A 23,338-nucleotide genomic window follows, 5' to 3' on the forward strand; every position below is an offset into this window, starting at 1 on the left:
TCAGCAATATCCATCCTCTCCGACACACAGAAACAAATTCTTTGTCTTTTTCTACTTTTACTTTCTGCAAACATCTCACAACATCCACGGGCTCTACACCCTCCAACACATCATCCCAGGGCTCACCTAATCCAACACACTGTGACCATTCGGCAGCCAATACATTATAGGGTGCCTTATTCCACCCTGGAATATCAACAGATTTATCAAAAACCTCTTTTTTCTTAAATACCGATTTTTTAAATCTCTTAAATAACGACATTTTCACACTATGCCAGATTATCAGAAGAAATTCTTCAAATATCAGTTTATCAAAATTTTCCTTTAAAGCAAACTAGTATATTACTCTCTGCGTAATCCTGTTCACAGCGCCATTTATGTATTGCTGCAAGGAGCAAGACTTAGTTCAAATTACGCTTTAAAGAGAGTAAGACACTATAAAAGGTTTAACAATAAGAATTTATTAAAACCAAATGATAATTGAGCATAATGGTGAATAATTGTCCTACGTTTGTAAACTATCGGATCTATATACAAAGGAGAATATATACAAAACATAAAGGTTGCAGATGTTACATAACAAAGTATAAAGATAGCAAGTTACATTATTACCTAAACGATTACAGATCACATATTACCATCACCAAAGGTTCCCTCACTTCTAGGGGTTCAGCAGATGACATACTCATCTACTACTCAAAGCTTCTCATCCTTCCATCAAAAATTCCAAGAGCTTCTCCTCCTAGATTCCAACAGCTACTATTCCTCCATTCCAAAAGCTTCTGCCACTCCTAACTCTCTCCGGTCCTTTATACTAGTATAACTTGCTGAGTCATAGGCCATATTCTCCAAGCTTTGCAAACCAAGATGTTATCAATCTGAGACCCCCCCCCCCCACCATCTGAAGGAGCCAGTTTCATTGATCAAAAGTTCAGAATCAGCAACTCAATTCCCTAGACAATGCTGATGGTATCACAGGATTAACAAGACTCAACAGATTCCTGGCCATACAATGTATATGGACAGAGCTCAAACAAACCTATACAAATGGAATTGTAGTAAAAGCAGGTAGCATTGTTCTGTATAAGTAAGACCAATATACATATGTTAGACCTCTATCTTATACAAAGAACTAACAAGTCGCATACACATTTCACAGTTACATCAAAGCTTCCTACACCAAACAGGTTTGAAGTCCACATGAATGTTCATAGCTATTCGTATGTAAAATACAAAATGGGGATGAAAGACAAAACGGAGGGCTACAAATAGCCAATTATATTTGTACCACACGGCGGTACATTAAAATATCCCATTGCATTGCCCATCACAGCTGAGGTAATAATGTCATGTTTAATGCAGGTGGGCTTCGGCCCACACTGCATGCCCCAGTCAGACTGGGATTCTTTAGAAGTGGACACAGATGCATTTACAACTCCCTGTGGACCCACAGCATGGGTGGGTGCCAGGAAGCCACCGGCGGTACATAAAAATATCCCATTGCATTGCCCATCACAGCTGAGGTAATAATGTCATGTTTAATGCAGGTGGGCTTCGGCCCACACTGCATGCCCCAGTCAGACTGGGGTTCTTTAGAAGTGGACACAGATGCATTTACAACTCCCTGTGAACCCACAGCATGGGTGGGTGCCAGGAAGCCACCGGCGGTACATAAAAATATCCCATTGCATTGACCATCACAGCTGAGGTAATAATGTCATGTTTAATGCAGGTGGGCTTCGGCCCACACTGCATGCCCCAGTCAGACTGGGGTTCTTTAGAAGTGGACACAGATGCATTTACAACTCCCTGTGGAACCACAGCATGGGTGGCTCCCTGGAACCCACCGGCGGTACATAAAAATATCCCATTGCATTGCCCATCACAGCTGAGGTAATAATGTCATGTTTAATGCAGGTGGGCTTCGGCCCACACTGCATGCCCCAGTCAGACTGGGGTTCTTTAGAAGTGGACACAGATGCATTTACAACTCCCTGTGGACCCACAGCATGGGTGGCTCCCTGGAACCCACCGGCGGTACATAAAAATATCCCATTGCATTGCCCATCACAGCTGAGGTAATAATGTCATGTTTAATGCAGGTGGGCTTCGGCCCACACTGCATGCCCCAGTCAGACTGAGGTTCTTTAGAAGTGGACACAGATGCATTTACAACTCCCTGTGGACCCACAGCATGGGTGGGTGCCAGGAAGCCACCGGCGGTACATAAAAATATCCCATTGCATTGCCCATCACAGCTGAGGTAATAATGTCATGTTTAATGCAGGTGGGCTTCGGCCCACACTGCATGCCCCAGTCAGACCGGGGTTCTTTAGAAGTGGACACAGATGCATTTACAACTCCCTGTGGACCCACAGCATGGGTGGCTCCCTGGAACCCACCGGCGGTCCATAAATACATCCCATTGCAGTGCCCAACACAGCTGATGTAACGTCAGCTGTAATGCAGGTGGGCTAAAAATTAATTTGATTACACTGTAGGCGAGGGCCCCCAAAAATTGGTGTATCAACAGTACTAATGTACATCAGAAAAATTGCCCATGCCGAACCAAGAGGGCAGGTGAAACACATTAATCGCTTTGGTTATTGTGGCTTAATTGGTAACTAGGCCAGGAGGCAGCCCAGTTAAAATAAAAATTGGTTGAGGTGAAAGTTTCAACGCTTTAATGAGCATTGAAACGTATAAAAATTGTTTAGAAAAATTATATGACTGAGCCTTGTGGGCCTAAGAAAAATTGCCCGTTCGGCGTGATTATGTGAGGTTTCAGGAGGAGGAGCAGGAGGAGGAGGAGGAGGAGGAATATTATACACAGATTGATGAAGCGAAAAGGTCCCCGTTTTTGATGGGGATACAGAACGATGCTTCCATCCGCGGGTGCAGCCTACGTATTGCTTAGGTATCGCTGCTGTCCGCTGGTGGAGAAGAGAAGTCTGGGGAAATCCAGGCTTTGTTCATCTTGATGAGTGTTAGCCTAAATAACAAATAGGCTTGAAAAAGACTTAGATTAAGTCGAAACGTCGCCATTTTATGGAGCAATAAAACCCTTTTTTTATAATCTGTACACCGTTGATGCTGCCGCCTCCTTGGATACCGATGAGTGTTAGCCTGTCGGCACTGTTGGTTGACAGGCGGGTACGCTTATCTGTGATGATTCCCCCAGCCGCACTAAACACCCTCTCTGACAAGACGCTAGCCGCAGGACAAGCAAGCACCTCCAGGGCATACAGCGCGAGTTCAGGCCACGTGTCCAGCTTCGACACCCAGTAGTTGTAGGGGGCAGAGGCGTCACGGAGGACAGTCGTGCGATCGGCTACGTACTCCCTCACCATCCTTTTACAGTGCTCCCGCCGAATCAGCCGTGACTGGGGAGCGGTGACACAGTCTTGCTGGGGAGCCATAAAGCAGTCAAGGGCCTTAAAGAGTGTTGCCCTGCCTGTGCTGTACATGCTGCCTGATCTCCGCGCCTCCCCTGCTACCTGGCCCTCGGAACTGCGCCTTCGGCCACTAGCGCTGTCGTATGGGAATTTTACCATCAGTTTGTCTGCCAGGGTCCTGTGGTATAGTAGCACTCTCGAACCCCATTCCTCTTCGGGTATGAGAGTGGAAAGGTTCTCCTTATACCGTGGGTCGAGCAGTGTGTACACCCAGTAATCCGTAGTGGCCAGAATGCGTGTAACGCGAGGGTCACGAGAAAGGCATCCTAACATGAAGTCAGCCATGTGTGCCAGGGTACCTGTACGCAACAAATGACTGTCCTCATTAGGTAGATCACTTTCAGGATCCTCCTCCTCCTCCTCCTCCTCAGGCCATACACGCTGAAAGGATGACAGGCAAGCAGCATGTGTACCCTCACCAGTGGGCCAAGCTGTCTCTTCCCCCTCCTCCTCATCTTCCTCCTCCTCCTCACCGCGCTGAGATATAGACAGGAGGGTGCTCTGACTATCCAGCGACATACTGTCTTCCCCCGGCTCTGTTTCCGAGCGCAAAGCGTCTGCCTTTATGCTTTGCAGGGAACTTCTCAAGAGGCATAGCAGAGGAATGGTGACGCTAATGATTGCAGCATCGCCGCTCACCACCTGGGTAGACTCCTCAAACTTTCCAAGGACCTGGCAGATGTCTGCCAACCAGGCCCACTCTTCTGAAAATAATTGAGGAGGCTAACTCCCACTGCGCCGCCCATGTTGGAATTGGTATTCCACTATAGCTCTACGCTGCTCATAGAGCCTGGCCAACATGTGGAGCGTAGAGTTCCACTGTGTGGGCACATCGCACAGCAGTCGGTGCACTGGCAGATTAAACCGATGTTGCAGGGTGCGCAGGGTGGCAGCGTCCGTGTGGGACTTGTGGAAATGTGCGCAGAGCCGGCGCACCTTTCCGAGCAGGTCTGACAAGCGTGGGTAGCTTTTCAGAAAGCGCTGAACCACCAAATTAAAGACGTGGGCCAGGCATGGCACGTGCGTGAGGCTGCCAAGCTGCAGAGCCGCCACCAGGTTACGGCCGTTGTCACACACGACCATGCCCGGTTGGAGGCTCAGCGGCGCAAGCCAGCGGTCGGTCTGCTCTGTCAGACCCTGCAGCAGTTCGTGGGCCGTGTGCCTCTTATCTCCTAAGCTGAGTAGTTTCAGCACGGCCTGCTGACGCTTGCCCACCGCTGTGCTGCCACGACGCGCGACACCAACTGCTGGCGACGTGCTGCTGCTGCTGACACATCTTGATTGCGAGACAGAGGTTGCGTTGGAGGAGGAGGAGGAGGTTGGTTTAGTGGAGGAAGCATACACCGCCGCACATACCACCACCGAGCTGTGGCCCGCAATTCTGGGGGTGGGTAGGACGTGAGCGGTCCCAGGCTCTGACTCTGTCCCAGCCTCCACTAAATTCACCCAATGTGCCGTCAGGGAGATATAGTGGCCCTGCCCGCCTGTGCTTGTCCACGTGTCCGTTGTTAAGTGGACCTTGGCAGTAACCGCGTTGGTGAGGGCGCGTACAATGTTGCGGGAGACGTGGTCGTGCAGGGCTGGGACGGCACATCGGGAAAAATAGTGGCGACTGGGAACTGAGTAGCGCGGGGCCACCGCCGCCATCATACTTTTGAAGGACTCCGTTTCCACAACCCTATACGGCAGCATCTCCAGGCTGATAAATTTGGCTACGTGCACGTTTAACGCTTGAGCGTGCGGGTGCGTGGCGGCGTACTTGCGCTTGCGCTCAAACACTTGCGCTAGCGATGGCTGGACGGTGCGCTGAGAGACATTGGTGGATGGGGCCAAGGACAGCGGAGGTGAGGGTGTGGGTGCAGGCCAGGAGACGGTAGTGCCTGTGTCCTCAGAGCGGGGTTGAATCTCAGTGGCAGGTTGGGGCACAGGGGGAGAGGCAGCGGTGCAAACCGGAGGCGGTGAATCGCCTTCGTCCCACCTTGTGGGGTGCTTGGCCATCATATGTCTGCGCATGCTGGTGGTGGTGAGGCTGGTGGTGGTGGTTCCCCGCCTGATCTTGGCGCGACAAAGGTTGCACACCACTGTTCGTCGGTCGTCTGCACTCTCAGTGAAAAACTGCCAGACCTTTGAGCACCTCGGCCTCTGCAGGGTGGCATGGCGCGAGGGGGCGCTTTGGGAAACAGTTGGTGGATTATTCTGGCCCTGCCTCTACCCCTGGACACCACACTGCCTCTTGCAACCTGCCCTGCTGCTGCCCTTGCCTCCCCCTCTGAAGACCTGTCCTCAGTAGGCGTAGCAAACCAGGTGGGGTCAGTCACCTCATTGTCCTGCTGCTCTTCCTCAGAATCCTCGGTGCGCTCCTCCCTCGGACTTAATGCCCTTAGTACTACCTCACTGATAGACAACTGTGTCTCATCGTCATCGGCCTCCTCACCCACTGAAAGGTCTTGAGACAGTTGCCGGAAGTCCCCAGCCTCATCCCCCGGACCCCGGGAACTTTGCAATGGTTGGGCATCAGTCACGATAAACTCCTCTGGTGGGAGAGGAACCACTGCTGCCCAATCTGAACAGGGGCCCGAGAACAGTTCCTGGGAGTCTGCCCGCTCCTCAGAATGTCTCATTTTCATGGAGTGAGGAGGCTGGGAGGAAGGAGGAGCAGCAGCCAGAGGATTCTGAGTTGCAGCAGTGGACGGCGCAGAACTGTGGGTGGACGATAGGTTGCTGGAAGCACTTTCTGCCATCCACGACAGGACCTGCTCACACTGCTCATTTTCTAATAAAGGTCTACCGCGTGGACCCATTAAATGTGCTATGAATGTGGGGACGCCAGAAACGTGCCTCTCTCCTAATCCCGCAGCAGTCGGCTGCGATACACCTGGATCAGGAGCTCGGCCTGTGCCCACACCCGGACTAGGGCCTCCGCGTCCTCAGCCGCGCCCACGTCCTCTAGGCCTACCCCTACCCCTCAGCATGCTGTATTACCACTAAGCCAGAAACAGAACGCTGTAATTAAATGTGCTGCTTATTGGCCTGTGGTTGGAGGCTGACTTCGCTTACGGAACGCCAGGAAATAATTTGGCGCAAGCCTGCTGTAACACTTAGCTGGCTGCGTATAATTTTATTGTAGAACTACTACACCCAGCACACACGGACCCAGAACACTGAGCACAGTGACAGGCAGGCCAAATATATTTTTTGCCCAATATTTTTTTGAAAAGGACCACTGCGTGTATTCAATCAATAATATATGTCTTCTTCTGGCCCTGCCTACACAATTCTGTCCCTGGAGTGTGTCACAGAACTGCAGAGTGTCGCACTGTTATTAACTGCAACAGAGCGGTGATTTCACAGCCAGGAAAAAATTTGGCGCAAGCCTGCTGTAACACTTAGCTGGCTGCGTATTTATTTGTAGAACTACTACACCCAGCACACACAGACCCAGAACACTGAGCACAGTGACAGGCAGGCCAAATAGATTTTTTGCCCAATATTTTTTTGAAAAGGACCACTGCATATATTCAATCAATAATATATGTCTTCTGGCCCTGCCTACACAATTCTGTCCCTGGAGTATTACTGCAGGGCGCAATGCTCTGCACGGCCGATATACCAAAAAAAAAAAAAAGTGCAACACTGCAAAAAGCAGCCTCCACAGTACTGCACACGGTTAGATGTGGCCCTAAGAAGGACCGTTGGGGTTCTTGAAGCCTACAATAACTCCGAACGCTCTCCCTGCCTCCACACTTCTGTCCCTGGAGTATTACTGCAGGGCGCAATGCTCTGCACGGCCGATATACCAAAAAAAAAAAAGTGCAACACTGCAAAAAGCAGCCTCCACAGTACTGCACACGGTTAGATGTGGCCCTAAGAAGGACCGTTGGGGTTCTTGAAGCCTACACTAACTCCTAACACTCTCCCTACAGCAGCTCCAACACGATAGCACTGTCCCTCAGCTATGTCACAACGCATCTGAGGCGAGCCGCGGGAGGGGCCGATTTTTATACTCGGGTGACACCTGATCTCGCCAGCCACTCACTGCAGGGGGGTGGTGTAGGGCTTGAACGTCGCAGGGGGAAGTTGTAATGACTTCCCTGTCTTTCAATTGGCCAGAAAAGCGCGCTAACGTCTCAGAGATGAAAGTGAAAGTAACCCGAACATCGCGTGGTGCTCGTTACGAGTAACGAGCATCTCGAACATGCTAATACTCGAACGAGTATCAAGCTCGGACGAGTACGTTCGCTCATCTCTAATTAAAAAGCAAAATTATAAAATTCAAAAGAAAAAGAAAAAGCTCTAGCTCTAATGCTTTCCCTTGCAAAAGGCCCATGTTTGTATATTCTCTTCATCTGGTATAATTTTTCTTTTAAAAATGAAATGTTGATCTAGAATACCCTATTTGGGCATTCTTTTGTGTTCAGTGACACCCATGTGCTGCGCGTATCTCCCACACTACTGTACACAATTTTTATAATTTTTTTTTTAATGAGCACAATGTTTCCCAGATGTGTGGTTGCGTTCCCATGCAATTTGGGGGGGTTTCTGTGAATTAGGAACCTTTTGGAAGCCAAATTAATGAACCCAGTTTCTACTCCCAATTGACCTTAATAGGCATCAAGATTGGGTCTTCCCGATTCCAAGTTATTTTTGGAAAATGGGGTCAATCGTGCTTGACCCAATTATTGCAATAATCACACCTCGCTGGTCTTTCAAATCCCTGCTTGGCTTTCAAATCCCCCGCCGTCAGCACTGTGTAAGTGCTGCAATTAGATTGCCAATCACAGCCTGACAGCGGGGGATGACAGAGCCGAGCAGAGAGGACAGCAGGGAGAATTCAAGCAGCTTGCCGTACCGCTGCCGGGAGCACAGAAATTGAAGCAGCTTTCCCCACCGCTGCCGGGGACACAGAGGCCGGCTGGGAGGTGAGTATGGAGGTTTTTATTTTTTTACCCTTCCCTGACTCGAGTATCACCCACATACAAGAGACTTTTCAATATACTTATCTGTTTATCTCCCGGTAGCTCAGACTGTGACTCCTGAAGTAACACTTTTAGGCCGTGCCCCTGCAGAGGCCTGTAGCTTACCTGCTCCCGGGATCTTCTTTCTGCGCTGTGTGCCGGAGCAGGCCCATCACCACTGACATTTCTGTGTGGGCCTCTGCGAGACCCGCACAGAAATAGAACATGCCGCGATTTATTTTCCGTGTGTGATTTCACGCTGACAAATCGCGTCCGTCTGCCTAGGATTGCATTTTCAAATGCAATCCCATGGCAGTGACCACGGGTGGAAATTCTGCAGGAAATCCTGCTGCGGAATTTTTGCCCGTGTGCAGGGGGCCTTACTTTGTCCGGTGACGTCCCAACCTTCTGTAATCCTGTCGAGGTGGTTGGCTTTTAAGCTCTGCCATGCAGACTTCCAGTCTGGTAATGCTCAGTGTGAGTGCAGATCGGGAAAACATGCCCAGCTGTCACCTCTCTGCACTGTCTTCAGCATTACAGCTCAGTAATCATCAGTCAGTGCGTTGTGGATTTTGAAGAGAGAAAGAGAGAGGGTGTGGGGAGGGTGTGAAGGAGAGAGACAGAATGGGGGGAAGGGAGAGGGAGAGAGATAGAAGGGAAGATGGAGAGAGAGAGGTGGAGATGGAGAGAAAGAGTGGGTGAGGGGGAGAAAGAGAGGGAGATTGGGGGAGGGTAAGAAAGAGTGGGGGAGGAGAAAGAGAAAGAGAGAGTGGGGAGGGGGATAAGGAGAGAGAGAGTAGGGGAGGAGGAGAATGAGAGAGAGTGGGGAGGAGAAAAAGAGAGAGTGGGGGAAGGGGAGAAAGAGAGAGTGGGGAGGGGAGAACGAGAGAGTGGGGAAGGGGAGAAAGAGAGAGTGGGGCAGGGGAAGAAAGAGAGTGAGATTGGGGAGGGGAAGAAAGAGAGGGAAATTAGGGAGGGAAAAAAAGAGTGCGGGAGAAAGAGAGAGATGGAGGATGGGGCGAAAGAGAGAGAGAGAAAGAGTGGGGAAGAGAGAGAAGGAGAGAGCACGGGGGATGGGGAGGGGGGAAGAGAGAGAAAGTGAGGGGAGAAAGAGAGAGAGTGGGGGAGAAAGATAGAAAGAGTGGGGAAGGGGGAGAAAAAGAGAATGAGGGAGAGGGACAGAGAGGGGGAAAAAGAGAGAGTGGAGAGGGAGAAAGAGAGAGTGGAGAGGGAAAAAGGAGAGAGAGAGGTGGGTAGAAGGAGAGAGATTGGGGAGATGGAGAAAGAGTGGATGGGAGATGGAGAGAGAGTGGGGATAAAGGAGAATGGGAGAGTAGAGGAGGGGGAGAAAGAGAGAGAGTGTTGGAAGGGAAGAGAGAGAGTGCGGGAGCGGAAGAAGGAGAGAGAGAGGGGGAGAACGTGAGAAACTGGGGGAAGGGGAGATAGAGAGAGAAAGTGGAGGAGGGGAGAAAGAGAGAGGGGGGGAGAAAGAGAGAGAGAGAGAGTAGGGGAGGAGAAAGAGTGGGGGAGGGGGAGAAAGAGAGTGGGGGAGGAAGAGAGAAGGCAGGAGGAAGAAAGATAGTGGGGGGGAGGAGAAAGAGTGCAGGAGGAGAGAGGGAGAGAGAGAGAGAAGGAGTAGGAGAAAGAGGAGGGGAGAAGCAGAGGGGGGCACATTTATGCACAATGCAATTTTGTGCACATTTATTTTTGCTCGCAAACATGCACACAAATAAACATGCCTGCGGTCAAAATGCATAGAGAAAAAAAAAATTTTTTTACATGCAAATATGCCACATGTTTTTGTGGGAGAAATGTGCTGACGGCCGCATGCACATAGCTGGATTTGCATTGTGGAATCTGGAGCGGGCGTCTGTCTCGGGATTCTGCAGCAAATACCTGACATAGCACGCTATGGAAAAGCAGTCTTTCCTGCCCACAAGTGGAAATCAATAGCGATTTTCTGCCTGCTGGGGGGATAATTGCGTATCTATTTTTAGACGGATTCTGTGTGGATGCCTTTCATTGGAAGCCCTCCTACCTGCGGCCCTTCTGCAATCATCATTGTGGAAAGGTCGCGGGATCTGCGTCATCGCTTAGTGATGGCACAGCATAATCTGTACTGTGCATGTGCAAGGGCTGGCACATCCGCAGTAAGGAATATGAAGAATCCGAACAGGTACGTGTGGGTCAACAGCTGGGCACAGGGTCGTATTCCGCTGCAAGATGACGCATGCGGAATTCGACTCGGTCGTGTGCAACCAGCCTAAGCTGTCAATGTGGGGCTGGTCTTAGAGCTCCTTGACATGCACACATGCACAATTGCGCACACATCAGCGCAATGTATTTGCGCTATAAATTAGGCTTTTTGTGTGCATGTCAGCGCATTTTACTGCATTTTTCCCACAAGCAGTGCATGTTCTTTTATGTGTGTAGGACACACCTACACCATATTTTAATGCACCCCAAGACTTTATTTGCTTTTGTAGCAGCTGACTGGCATTGGTTGCTCCAGTTAAATCTGCAGTCTACTAGTACTCCCAGGTCTTTTTCCATATCACTTTTCCCTAGCAGTACCCCATTTAGCGTATATTGGTGACATTCGTTTCTCCTGCCCATGTGCATAACCTTACATTTTTCAACATTGAACTTCATTTGCCTTTTTCTGTCCAAGCCCCCAACTTATCCAGGTAGCTGTACATTGTCTTGTATAATTTTGTATCATCTGAAAATATTGATATTTTACTGTGAAGTCCCTCTATCAGGTCGTTGATAAATATATTGAACAGAATGGAGCCTAATACTGAACCCTGTGGCACCCTACTGGCGACGATGGCCCAATCAGAGTATGAACCATTTATTACCACCCTCTGTTTTCTATCTCTGAGCCAGTTCTTTACTCAGATACATACGTTTTCACGCAGTCCGAGCTACCTTATTTTGTATATCAACCTATTTTGTCGCACAGTGTCAAATGCTTTGGAGAAATCCAGATATATGAGATCAATAGACTTTCCCAGGTCCAGCCTAGAGCTTACTTTATCGTAGAAGCTGATCAGATGGGTCTGACATGATCGACTCCTCATGAACCCATGCTGATGAGTAGTCATTCTGTTGTTCTCCTTGAGGTATTCTAGGATGGCGTCTCTCAGAAGTCCCTCGAATATTTTTCCAGTTCTTGAAGTAAGACTTACCGGCCTGTAGTTACCATGCTCTTTTTTGGACCCCTTTTTGTATATTGGAACTACATTGCAAATGCGCCAATCCAGTGGTATAACCCCAGTCTTGATAGTATCCATAAATAATAGAAATAGCGGCCTAGCTATCACATCACTTAGTTCCTTTAGAACCCTTGGGTGTATTCCATCTGGACCCAGCGATTTATCGATTTTAATCCTCTTTAACCAGTTCTGCACTTCCTACTGTGTTAGGTATGTAATATTTTGCGGGGGGTTTGTTTTATTCCCCTGCATCTAGTGTGACATTTCCTTTTCGTTTGTGAATACACATGAAAAGAAACTATTTAATAGATTTGCCTTCCCCCCCATCATCTTCTATGATCTCTCCTGTATTATTTGTTAAAGGCCAGTGCTCTCAAATCCTTTTACTGTTAATATAATTGAAAAATAGTTTAGGGTTGTTTTTGCTCTCTTTGGCGATCAGTCTTTCTGCCTCCTCCTTAGCAATTTTGATATTTTCGTTACATATTTAGTTTTTTTCCGTGTATGATTTTAGCACTTCTTCACTGCCTTCTTGTTTTAGTAGTTTAAACGCTTTCTCTTTTTCATTTATTGCCCCCCCTTACAGTCTTGTCTAGCCACATTGCATTCCTTCTACTTGTAGTTCTTTTATTTTTAAAGGATATGAATTGCTCACATGAGGTAATTAGGATGTAATTAGATGGACTGGAATTCCCAGAGAGGGTCAAATCAAAATTGGGATTGTTCACCCAAGAAAAAAGACAGCTAAGGGGTGACCAAATAACTATGTATAAATACATTAGGGGGCAATACAAGCATCTTTCCCATGATCTGTTTATACCCAGGACTGCAACGGTAGCAAGAGGACATCCTCTGCATCTAGAGGAAAGAAGGTTTTATCTCCAACATAGAAGGGGGTTCTTTACTGTAAGAGCAGTGAGAGTGTGGAACTCTCTGCCTGAGGACGTGGTGATGGCAAAATTGAAGAGTTTAAGAGGGGACTAGATGTCTTTTTAAAGCGCTATGATGTTACAGTATATAGATATTAAATAACTAGCGGGGTTGTTGATCCGTGTCTTGGAGTCAGGTAGGAACTTTGATCCAGGGATTATTCTGATTGCTATTACAGAGTCAAGAAGGTATTTTTTTCCTCCAAATGGGTTAATTTGGCTTCTGCCTCACTGGGTGTCTTTTACCTTCCCCTAAATCAACAAATTGGGGGTGGGGTTGAAACAGGCTGAACTAGACGGACATTGTCTTCATTCAGCCTAACATACTATGTTAGTTACTATGCAATACATTTTCTGATGGATTTTTTTAATTGTGTATAAAGTGTGCAATCATATACAGGGGATACCCAGTTTATATCAGTATTGTCCGTATCACTATATACAGGACTAGCTGATATACCTGGCTTCACCCGAGTTAATTTGGTACAGGTGTTACCTGTTACCTGTTGTTCGCACGGAAATGTTTCATGAATTATTACTATGGTATTTCTTCATTGCAATTGAGCTTTTATAACACCTATTGAAGATTATGGGGCCTTTTCTGCACACTCCATATGGCTTTGATTTCTTACAGAGGCATACAAAGTTTTCCGTCAGATTTCACATGCATCAGACATAAATAAAATTGTAGCATCCTCCATCAGACATTGTATTATAGGAGTATTCTCCTCTAAAAGCATTGCACTTTGCACTCAGAGTTTCTATGACGCCATATTACAGAGGCACAGCAATGGTTTGCATCTCTATACAGCTTCCATGCCTGTGACTCTGTCATGCCCATGAGTGCTATGCTATAAAGTATAATGTAACATATGGTAGGTGCCTAGGTTTTAAAAAAAATATTTTTAGCAGGTTTTCTTTTGACACATTATCCTCTCCGAATTGCATAGGCTGCTATAGTTTTTAAGCCCTCAGGGACCACGCTTTATTTTTCAATTCTGTCAATTTATGTTGTAACAACTTTTGAATCCTTTTACTCATCGACATGATTTTGAGATGATTTTTTAATGATATATTGTAAATTTTCATCACTAAATTTTGTCTTTATAAAAAAAAAAAATCAAAATGTAATGAAAATTTGGGAAAATTCACAATTTTCTAAATTTGAGTCAAACTCCTCAAAATGCTTAATAATTAACCCTTTAGTGATGACCCTATTGCCTTTTCAAGTCCTAGTTAAGTTAAAAACATGCTTCCTCTAAGGATTAAAGCCACGTGGGCTGAGGACATGACAGCTGCATGCTGACAGCTGACAGAGATAGCCGACAACCTGGAGCTGTTATAGGGGCCTGGGAAATCCAACCCCTGGTCATGCGCCGATCACATGAAAGTAAAGAAAAAGTGAAAAAAGTTAGAGTTTCAGCACCCTCATGGGTTGCATCCATGAGGGGTGCTGAAACTACTCACCCCCGTCCTCCGCGATGTCCCGTGACGATCTGGTCCGAAAAGGACCTTCAGCAATCTTCTGTATATGCGCATCTAAGTAAACAAGGTGGTGCATGTGCAGAAGACCACATGTCACTGCCAGTATTTTTTACAGTAAAAGTGCTCCTTTTTGTGCTTTGCAAAGTTATAGTGCTTGCACACAGTAAAAATTACCTATTGACCAAAACACAAAAAATAGTGCCTGCTTTGTTTCCCCACATTGTAACAGTACCCCTTTATGTCCCACATAGTAATATTTCACCTACAAAATAATAATGCCCACAAGTAATTATACCCCACTATGCTCAAAAAGCAGCAGTGGTCCCTTTATGCCTGGAGAAGTGAGCATATGATTGTTTATTTTTATACATGGGAAGTATAATTTTTTTAAAATTGAACTTGAACAATCCATTAACAGTAAGACCTCCTGCACACAAATTTGCATTTTGAAATCAGGAGCAGGATTCCACCTCCGGATTGTACAGCAAATCCAGCCTATAGCATCCTATGAGAAAATGTGATTTTCTGCCCACGAGCGGAAATCGATTGCGATTTTCTGTTCGTGGGGGAGGAATCGCAGCATGCTGCAATTTTGTGCGGGCTACGCACGTCTGGCTTCCATTAAAGTCAATAGAAGCCATCTGTCCTGCGGCCATTCTGCAATTATCATTGCAGAATGGTCGTAGGAGCTGTGTCATTGCTGTTCTAAGCATGTGCACCAGCACATCAGCCGGCACATCAGCAGCAAAGGAGAAGATGGCTGACAGTCCGACCCGCCCATGTGCAGGCGGCCCAAGAGATCCCCTTTATGCCCCTCTTCACTACAAAAGAAATGCAACTGTGATCCTCTGTCCTCCAAAAAAAGGCTCCCTGAAACCAAGTCCCTTCCAAACTTCCATCGAACCTCCGTCAAGCTGAATACTAAAAACACTTAGGCTGGGTTCACACAGGGCGGATTTGCCGCGGTTTTGATGCACGAAATTTCGCCGCGGCAAATCCGCCCGCGGCCGCTAATCTCGGGATTAGCCAGCCATGTGGACGAGATTTCTCAGAAATCTCGTCCACACGGGACGGCCAATCTGCTGCGGTAAGTCAGGCTGGAACCGCAGCTGTGGCGGCCGCAGCCGCGGTTTCAGATTATGCAGCATGTTTGTTTATCTTCTCTTTCCGTCGCGGCCGCGCTCTCCTCTATGGGAGCGCCGGCCGCAACGGAAAAGCGAGCGGCCGGGCCAGGGACTCCGTAATGTAGCTCTTGAGGGCCTCATGCTTACACCCGGATAAGTTAAAAATGGCTCCCTTAGGGATGGGCTTATATGGAATCAGGTCTATCCCACAGTCCCACTCTCTGTGAGAAGGCAGGGTTTCTGACAGACTTTTAGAAAACACATCCCGGAAGTCAGACAAGTATTCCGGAATGAGCGCGGTATCTACTGAGCAGAGAGGAAGAGGAGCAAGGTGGCTATGGCAGGATAGTCCCCAGTGAGTCAGTTCCCGGGTGACCCAATTGAATTGGGGGTTGTGCAACGCCAACCACGGCATCCCTAGTACCATGTCTACCGACATTTTCTCCATCACCAGGAATGATATTTCTTCCGAGTGGAGAATTCCCACCGTGAACTGTAACACTGGGGTCCTCCACCGCACCAGGCCCGTAGAGAGAGGGGTAGCATCAATACTAGTAAAATGAATTGGTGTCTTCAGCGCCACAAATTCTGCCATCAGGGGTCTAACAAAACACATGCTTATCTGGTTAGCGGCTGCTCCAGAATTAATAAACGCCTGCCCTGGGCGGGAAAAGTTCCGGAATCTAACCTGACAAGGTACCAGAAGTTTAGGAAGTACCTGTAGTCCTAGGCGATCCTCCCTGCAATCGCCTAGGACTTGGAGCTCTTCCACCGGTTCAGACTATGAGCGCTGAAGCCTCAGGGGGCAGGTTATCACCCGATGTCCAGCTTTCCCGCAGTAGAGGCAGAGATGATGCAATAAACGAATCTGGCATCACTCTTTGGGGTCCAGCGGGTCCACCTCCATTGGCTCGGGAACAGAGACTGGTACGGTAGAAGAGGGAACAGGACAAATGACCTCCCTGACTCTACGGGCCTGTCTATCTTGCTTCCTAGCCCTGAGCCTCCTATCTGCCTTCACCGCTAGCTCAATAGCCTCCTTTAAGGACCCGGGAACGGGATGGGAAATCAACAGGTCTTTTACCGCATCCGAGAGGCCCTGCAGAAAAACGTCTTTCAGAGCGCTATCGTTCCATGCAGTATCCCCTGCATAGCGTCTGAAGTTGGAGCAATAATCCTCCACGCAAAACGACCCCTGATGCAACGCCAAGAGCCGGGAAACCGCCAACCCTGCTCGGTCCGGTTCGCCGAAGAAACCTCCGAGTTCCTGAAAAAATGCGTCCACGGACTGCAGGCAGGGGGAACCCTCGGGGATGGAAAAAGCCCAGGTCTGAGCAGAGCCCCGCAGCAGGGACATTATCAGTCCGACCCTCTGAGCCTCCGACCCGGAAGAACGGGGACGCATCCGAAAAAATAACCGACACGCCTGTTGAAAAACAAAAAAATTGTTCCTCTTCCCAGAGAACACCTCGGGAAGAGGGCACTTGGGTTCGGGACTGATTGAGGCGTCCGGCCCCTGCGACAACCCCCGCTGCTCCTGGGCCGCCATGCGAGTGGATAAATCCTGGACCAGGGCTTGCAGCTGGTACGCGAGGGAACTGATCGCCTTCATGGAAAAACAGTTTAAAGGGCCAGTTATTATTTTACGGCACTCTGAACCCCCGAGATCCAGATGGGGTGCCCTGAACTTACCGCACCTCACTGTCCCTGCCTACTTGCCTCAACCTGGCTAACCCCAGGCGGACAACTGGGTGGCTGTCCCTACTCTGGCTAGGGACCTGGCGACTACCTAGATGGAACTAACTACTGGGGGACAGAATGCCGACAAGGAAAGGCAGATGGAATGACCAAACAGGAAATACAGAGCAAGGCAAAGCTGGGAAAGGAAACTGACAAGCAAGCTAGGGAACTGACTGAGCAGAACTGCAGACAGGACTGACTAGTGGCTGACAGAACCAATAACTGGCAGTGAACTCAGGTCACTGCCAGCCTTATAACTGCAAAACTCCACCCACGGGTGGAGAGTGGGAGGAGCCAACTCCCCCACTCACAATACAAGAGAGAGGAAGGGGTGTCGGCGGCGCCCTACGGGCGACCCCGCCCACGCCGCCGCACACCGGTCGTCCCACGTCGCCGGGAGAGCCCTGACGTCACAGCTCCGGGACGCCGGAGCCAAAGCTGGAGCAGCGCGCGCCGACCGCGGGACCCCGCGCCGCATGGTAACAAAGTGTCTCATTTGTAAGTTCATGTGAGCAAAGCCCAGCGATATTAGTGGTGAAGGGCCAATTGTTACCGCTGAAACTTCCATTGCTATATCACTGGAAAGAATTCAGTAGTTTGAAGCATTTCAGTAGCTTTCCCAATTGAGGTCTGAAATATGTGTCATGGCACTTGTGGTCTGTGGCTGATAGAGCTTGGCTATGGAAGGGATGGGCCTATGTAAGCATTGCATCGATTGATGCTGACTAAAGCAGTGAGGGCTCAAGTGGTCAGCCCTAGTGGATTCTTTGGGACTGTCGGAGGAGACGGCCTGATTGGGCAACTAGTGGTGGATGGGAATAGTGCACTCAGACCTGAGGGAGACTGCATTTCGATTCTGGGTATGGTTACCCTGCACATCTGCGAAATAGTCAGGCGGTACAGTCCTGAAATAGACTAAACTGAGTGGAGTAGGCAGTAGGAGGAAAGTGAAAGAAAATTACCCACCGCTGACGCCAGCCAATACCATTGCCATATGCACTCTGTAATCAGAGACTATACAAATTACATATTAAAATGTCCAAAAAAAATTAGGAACCTATTCCTGAACTTTATTTTAGCATAAATATACTAACTGTAAAAATAGACAACGCTAAATAAAAATCAAAACAAAAGTGTTTTTGTTTTTATAAAAAAAACAAAACAACAAGAACCAGGGAAATTGGTCAGTGAAAAAAGATATAAAAAAATAGCCCTATATGTCACAGAGAAAATTGCAGCAAAAATAATTTCGGTAGCTGAAAAAAATAGGACAGTAAAACAACCCCATGGGTAAAATCCCATTAAAGTGTCTGGTCCTTTTGGACCTAAACACCCTAGTCCTTTAGGGCTCAGTCACACGAGTGTCGATCCACGCGTATTTCCATGTGGAAAAGCATCCACACCATGTGCGGACGAAAATCCGCATGACCACGTCCATTGCCATCCATATGTTCTTTCTCTGGCATGTGGGATTTTCGTCCGCACCTGCAGTGCGGACGTTTTCCATGGTGAAATATACACAGCTCGCCGCTCGTCTGACTGAGCCCTAAGGGGTTAGGGTGCATCAAACCATTTTACCAGAGTATATAATGGCAACAGTCTGTAACCTCAAGTTGAAGAAAGATAGGGTGATGCAATAACATGACTCAAAGCACATAAATAAACCAATTGAATTGCTGATGAAGATGATCTGTTATGGTCAGAGTTTTGATTGTAACTCTATTGTGATGCTGTGAGGAGGGCTGCACTTGTAGGGCTTCTGAGAAATGTTGATTGATTAATACAGATTTGCAGGGAGGAAGGATCCAAAATTTCTCCTCAGGGTTGTACAAATCATATTTTCAGCCGAGGAAAATGTCTGGTGGAGTTAATTGCTGCTAAAAGGGTATCTACAGATTATTAAATTCAAGGGTTCACTTACTCTTATATCTGCAGTGTGGGTATTTACTCAATAGAAGGCATTTATTATGCAAAAAGTGGAGTAAAAATACAATTTTTGGTGCAAGTACTACATTTGCAAACACTGTCTTTTTTAATTTAGCCCAGCTCACTCCACTTTAAAACACATGCATGAGCTTTTTTGGGAGGCGGTGTGACTGGCCCAGCCCAGCTAATAGCTGGTGTAGATTTCTGTTTAGGTGCATTGATAGCTCGAGATGCGCTTAATATATGAAAAGGCGTGCACCTCTTTATAGACTTGCCCCAGTGGAGATTACGTTAAAACTGGCATATGAAATACCAGTCTTAATAAATTCGCTCCATTGTGCTCAATAAAGGATATGAATGCAGCAAGTATTTGTGTGTTATCAAATTACACTCATTGGCATAAAAACTCCTAGAAGGAGTTATTGGAATCGAATGAAACTTTACACATGTGATTGTAACATTGATATTGTGATTACAATATCAGAGCAAAAGAATAATTTTTTCTGACAAGCTGAACACTGGAAGGAAGGCTCTAGTACCGTGTTAGGCCTTCTCTAGCTTGCATGCAAGATGTAATACGGGTGAGCGAGGAGGCATACAGATTCTGTATGGTATCCTGTGGCATACTGGTATGCATTTGCTGTAGTTGGAGCTGCTCTTGCTGGTAGGATGATCAGACAATCTGTAATGTCTTACCTGTGCTGGATAGGAGCCACGAGTGTACTAGCCATGCGGGACCAGAGAGTAGTCAAGAGGAAGCTGGAGGTAGTCAGCAGGTAGTCACAAATTGCAGTACAATGGATGAGGCGGACAGCATAGTCAGATGGAAGCCAGAAGTCGTTATCTGGAAGCCACAGTTACAATACAAATGGGTGAGGCGGGAAGCGTAGTCAGATGAAAGCCAGGAGTCCTTATCTAGTAGTCACAGTTGCAGTACAAATGGGTGATACGGAAAACATAGTCTGATGGAAACAAGTTGTTGTTATAAGGTAGTCTTGCAGAAATAGTGGAGGAGCAGGTAACATGGAGCTTGACCAGACAGTGTTGGGAAGCAGAATAATCATGGAAGGAGAGTAGGGCAAGGCCAGGCTTTTATAGACCGTTCCAATTAGTGGCAGGGTGGGGCCAGGACAGAGAGGCAGGAACTAGATCAGAAGGAATTTAGAGCAAGGCTAGGTTTCAGCAAAGGAACAGTCCAAGACCTGGATCGCCTAGTTGAGAGAGCTGCCAACTAGAGTGCAGGAGGTCGTGAATTTGAGCCCTTACACAATCCTTTCTACTGGTGGTCTGTTGAGGGTTACCTGAGCTTGGTCAACTTGTGTAGTTCCCTCACACATCTATTGGTCCCAACAAATCCTAGTAGTCTGATCAGAACAGTCCAGGTGGCAGGCAATTGGTTGATACCACCATCCAGCTTCTCACATTCCAATAATGCATCCCCTTCCAAATTCTGTTAGCTGGGTAGAATCTCTTTAATTGCATCATAGAGGCATATCTAGGGGTCAACAAGCTCTACACAAGTGGAAAAAGAGGTCCACTACACACAAGTAACCTCTTAAAGCCATTTTATAGGCCAAGGGTGGAACCACTTTTAGGAACTAGATCAGAAGACCATTCATACAATCACTTCACATTTCTAATCATTTGCCACAGTGTAGTTAGATGGTGTTCGTCTATAATTGTGACATAGATAACAGTTAGACTACATTTTATTAATTATATCAATGCAGAAATCCAGGTAATTACAGAGGTTTCATTTACTTTTTCTGGTAACTGCAGTCTTTGATTGAACTTTGCAAATATATGTCATTGTATGCAGTACATGCATAGCCTCTGATGTATGGACATGCTTGTGTAAATAAGAGCCAAGGATGTCCTGAGACTGGTTTAGATGTTCTGAACAATTACATAGCACTCACCCTAGTCAGGATACATTTGAACCAACTTAACATATGACATTTTGTCAATGAGTGTATGCTAGCATGTAGTTATTTCGTACTCACTGTCCCTAACAACTGTTTATCTCTAATTTAGATTATTATACTCGTAGTCAGATGAAAGCCAGGAGTCCTTATCTAGTAGTCACAGTTGCAGTACAAATGGGTGATACGGAAAACATAGTCTGATGGAAACAAGTTGTTGTTATAAGGTAGTCTTGCAGAAATAGTGGAGGAGCAGGTAACATGGAGCTTGACCAGACAGTGTTGGGAAGCAGAATAATCATGGAAGGAGAGTAGGGCAAGGCCAGGCTTTTATAGACCGTTCCAATTAGTGGCAGGGTGGGGCCAGGACAGAGAGGTAGGAACTAGATCAGAAGGAATTTAGAGCAAGGCTAGGTTTCAGCAAAGGAACTGTCCAAGACCTGGATCGCCTAGTTGAGAGAGCTGCCAACTAAAGTGCAGGAGGTCGTGAATTTGAGCCCTTACACAATCCTTTCTACTGGTGGTCTGTTGAGGGTTACCTGAGCTTGGTCAACTTGTGTAGTTCCCTCACACATCTATTGGTCCCAACAAATCCTAGTAGTCTGATCAGAACAGTCCAGGTGGCAGGCAATTGGTTGATACCACCATCCAGCTTCTCACATTCCAATAATGCATCCCCTTCCAAATTCTGTTAGCTGGGTAGAATCTCTTTAATTGCATCATAGAGGCATATCTAGGGGTCAACAAGCTCTACACAAGTGGAAAAAGAGGTCCACTACACACAAGTAACCTCTTAAAGCCATTTTATAGGCCAAGGGTGGAACCACTTTTAGGAACTAGATCAGAAGACCATTCATACAATCACTTCACATTTCTAATCATTTGCCACAGTGTAGTTAGATGGTGTTCGTCTATAATTGTGACATAGATAACAGTTAGACTACATTTTATTAATTATATCAATGCAGAAATCCAGGTAATTACAGAGGTTTCATTTACTTTTTCTGGTAACTGCAGTCTTTGATTGAACTTTGCAAATATATGTCATTGTATGCAGTACATGCATAGCCTCTGATGTATGGACATGCTTGTGTAAATAAGAGCCAAGGATGTCCTGAGACTGGTTTAGATGTTCTGAACAATTACATAGCACTCACCCTAGTCAGGATACATTTGAACCAACTTAACATATGACATTTTGTCAATGAGTGTATGCTAGCATGTAGTTATTTCGTACTCACTGTCCCTAACAACTGTTTATCTCTAATTTAGATTATTATACTCGTAGTCAGATGAAAGCCAGGAGTCCTTATCTAGTAGTCACAGTTGCAGTACAAATGGGTGATACGGAAAACATAGTCTGATGGAAACAAGTTGTTGTTATAAGGTAGTCTTGCAGAAATAGTGGAGGAGCAGGTAACATGGAGCTTGACCAGACAGTGTTGGGAAGCAGAATAATCATGGAAGGAGAGTAGGGCAAGGCCAGGCTTTTATAGACCGTTCCAATTAGTGGCAGGGTGGGGCCAGGACAGAGAGGTAGGAACTAGATCAGAAGGAATTTAGAGCAAGGCTAGGTTTCAGCAAAGGAACTGTCCAAGACCTGGATCGCCTAGTTGAGAGAGCTGCCAACTAGAGTGCAGGAGGTCGTGAATTTGAGCCCTTACACAATCCTTTCTACTGGTGGTCTGTTGAGGGTTACCTGAGCTTGGTCAACTTGTGTAGTTCCCTCACACATCTATTGGTCCCAACAAATCCTAGTAGTCTGATCAGAACAGTCCAGGTGGCAGGCAATTGGTTGATACCACCATCCAGCTTCTCACATTCCAATAATGCATCCCCTTCCAAATTCTGTTAGCTGGGTAGAATCTCTTTAATTGCATCATAGAGGCATATCTAGGGGTCAACAAGCTCTACACAAGTGGAAAAAGAGGTCCACTACACACAAGTAACCTCTTAAAGCCATTTTATAGGCCAAGGGTGGAACCACTTTTAGGAACTAGATCAGAAGACCATTCATACAATCACTTCACATTTCTAATCATTTGCCACAGTGTAGTTAGATGGTGTTCGTCTATAATTGTGACATAGATAACAGTTAGACTACATTTTATTAATTATATCAATGCAGAAATCCAGGTAATTACAGAGGTTTCATTTACTTTTTCTGGTAACTGCAGTCTTTGATTGAACTTTGCAAATATATGTCATTGTATGCAGTACATGCATAGCCTCTGATGTATGGACATGCTTGTGTAAATAAGAGCCAAGGATGTCCTGAGACTGGTTTAGATGTTCTGAACAATTACATAGCACTCACCCTAGTCAGGATACATTTGAACCAACTTAAAGGGGTTGTCCCGCGCCGAAACGGGTTTTTTTTTCTTCAACCCCCCCCCCGGTCGGCGCGAGACAACCCCGATGCAGGGAGGTAAAGAAAGCTTACCGGAGCGCTTACCTTAATCCCCGCGCTCCGGTGACTTCAATACTTACCGCTGAAGATGGCCGCCGGGATCCTCTGTCTCCGTGGACCGCAGGGCTTCTGTGCGGTCCATTGCCGATTCCAGCCTCCTGATTGGCTGGAATC

This window comes from Eleutherodactylus coqui, chromosome 1, assembly GCF_035609145.1.
Source record: "Eleutherodactylus coqui strain aEleCoq1 chromosome 1, aEleCoq1.hap1, whole genome shotgun sequence".
In the NCBI taxonomy this organism is placed as follows: domain Eukaryota; kingdom Metazoa; phylum Chordata; class Amphibia; order Anura; family Eleutherodactylidae; genus Eleutherodactylus; species Eleutherodactylus coqui.